Below are 2,945 nucleotides of genomic sequence, written 5' to 3'. Positions count from 1 at the left end.
AGGGGTTTTCAAGCACGTGTAGACGACTCAATGAGTACGTCTAAAAAAAGAAGAACATATTTAATAAGAACATGTATGAAGTTCATAACTATCGGCTACAAGGAGGTGTTTGGAAAATTAAGTGGCTCAATTAGACGATAAAGAAGAGAAAAAAGAATAGGTTGATGTTAAATTTCCAGAGAAAAGCTTCTAAGTGAACAAACGCATTTAGCATACAGGAACACATGATGTGTATGCGCATACGGTATACATACGACCTTAGCGGTCTCCACTGAAGATTCCTATTTTTTTATCCCGCTGTAAAGCGCCATTCCAATACCGGTCTGAATTTCCCAAAGGTCTTAGAACATTTTTGTCCTTAGAAAACGTCTTTTTTGATCTTATCCTTGGCAATGAATAATAAAGCAGATGAAGCTTGTCGTTAGCCGCGATACCTTCGCGACCGGAGCAATTTCAGCAAACATGTTCGCCACTCTTCAGTGCTGCTGCTGTTGCTGAGACTGACGATTCAGAAAGTTGGGTGAATACCTGCAGTGCATACGTTACAATAACGTAAACGACCCTGAACTGGAAGTAAACACGATTGTGCGGCAAGTACCATCTACTATCACTGGTACCGGCATGACTGCTACTACGACTTCAACCGCAATACAAATAGACAGCAAATGTAATACGTACAGAACGTACACATATACCAATGTAGAAGTGACGGCGGAATGCGTACAGCGTACTTCTTCTATGCCTTTGCGAGCTACGTAAAGTTCCTGAAAAGATGAGGACTAAACGGCAAGCGTCAGTCATAGTACACATGATCTGCTGGGTACGACCAGGTCTGATGTTGGGGTTTCTAGCATTGCTGACGTTGTTGCTATGACTGTCCGAACATGCGACACCGGGCTTTCTCGGCCGCTGCTCACTGTAATCTTGCAGATCTTGTAGACAGAGAAAAAAAAAGCAAGTAGGACTGTTGCTGGAGTTTGGAAGAACGCAGCCTTAGACGGAGGTACCCGTTTGTACTACGGTTGACAGACGTCACGTTGTTATTGGACAGTGAAAAAATATATAAAACTCTACGTTTGTCTCTATTCACGTGTATTATCTTCTATTTTATGTTTAGGCCAGCCAGTCGTGCGCGCATTGACGCCTGAGCTGACTCCCAATGCCTGTGCGGCGGATCTGTGTGTGTGCGACTCGGAGATACGTGGGAAAATAGAAACCAGTAGGGGGTGAAAAGTCTCGCCCCAGGGCACCAACAACGCAAGCCATTTCAACGCCAACTCGCCTAGCTGCTCGAAAGTTCAGCTGCTGTTACTAATCCCAGTGTGAGAGTTGAATCTTTTTCTTTTCCATTTCCGCATAGTATGGAATTGAACTTGAGTGTGTGCCTGGGTGCGTTGGGGTTACTTGGGGTGGTTCAGTCTCCTCATCTTGCCGCAGCCAGCGAGCAGCCGGGAGATGTCAGCTGAACCACAATTGAACTGCCGACTTCCACACTCCACTATTGTCGCTGTGCCATGCCCATTCGTTTTTCCCTTCTCCCAATTCCTTCAGCAAGAGTGTGAACCCGACTTAATGCTGCCGCAACGACAGTGGGAGCCTTGAGATACCGCAGTAGCCCCAGTAAGAGTAACCAAGCAGTAGACCCCAGCGCTGCTGATCCGTGTTTCTCATGCAGTCGACCGACCCAGCGACCGGCCAACCTATACACGTGCTTCGTGTCGACAGCGACTCAAAACCAGTACTATTAGGGCACACCATCAGAGGAAGTTCCATAATACAGCAAAAAGGATGAAAGAGAGAAGGAACCATGCAAGCGAGAAAATGATAATCTAAACCGGGCGAATGGACGGACTTCGTGTCTAGGAAAAACACTACGAATGAAGTATGACTGGGTGGCAGCTGAGAACCTCATTCTTGCCTTCATATGCTTGTTCTTGGTCTTCCTCCTTGCCGGGCTCATCCCGCTTCATCCTGGCTGAGCTCAGTTCCTTAAGCAGATATAAAATAAATGGCTCCATCGTGTTGGTTTACAAATAGTTTGCCTAGTTTGCGGTGACGCCGGTTGGGTCATTACTAGGTTTTTCTTAACGCTGACCCCCGAGAGAATTTTGGAAAAAAAATTAGTTCGAAGAAGTTCTCTCCTTTGCATTCTAATGGGTCGAGGTTTTTAGGGGTGGACCTGGAGAAGCTGAACAACAAACGTAGGAGAACAGAGAAAAAATAGCTAGAGAAAGACGAGGGCGGGAGAGAAAGAATTAAGTACGAGTGACGTCAGAAATCGATGCGGGACGTCGAAGCTTTAGGCGGTTTATCCATCACATCAGGAAAGTAGCCGTGGTAGGTCGAAATGATCTAAAATGATGACACTGAGATCCTGTATCTGTGACCTCTTGAAAAAATAGTCCACTTCGAAAAGAATGTTAAAAGAACTGAAATTAATAGAATACTTCGCGTACTGTAACATTATTATATATAACTATATAGCCAGATCCCATGGAAACCCAACTTACTCTTCAATATATATACATATATATACCCTGCTACGGCCTCAGCCATTGTTACACAATGACGAGATGCTGCCAGATTGAATCGCATTTATGGCGGTACCATAGTGCACCATCATTATTAGTGCTGGCAGCCAGAGAGGAGCAAATTATCGAAGCCGAAAGGCTCGTGAATTTAAGCATGAACGGAGGGATCGTCCAAACTACAAGGCTAGGTATGTGGTATCGCTTTTAAGCGTAAAGGAAATTATTAATGGAAACTAGGATTTCATAACTCGACGGTCGCAGAAAATGCTGAAGTGCGTACATGCGCGCGTGCTTCAGCAAATACGGTCTCAAGAGCCAAAGAAGTGTCTTGGTTCGGACAAGTGGAGCACGCAGTGTTGCAATGACGGCTCGACACTGTTGGGAATAACCTTACAGCCTGCACGATGATCAACC

This window comes from Varroa jacobsoni, unplaced genomic scaffold (genome assembly GCF_002532875.2).
Source record: "Varroa jacobsoni isolate VJ856 unplaced genomic scaffold, vjacob_1.0 scaffold_1278, whole genome shotgun sequence".
In the NCBI taxonomy this organism is placed as follows: domain Eukaryota; kingdom Metazoa; phylum Arthropoda; class Arachnida; order Mesostigmata; family Varroidae; genus Varroa; species Varroa jacobsoni.
This window is presented reverse-complemented; position numbering follows the sequence as displayed.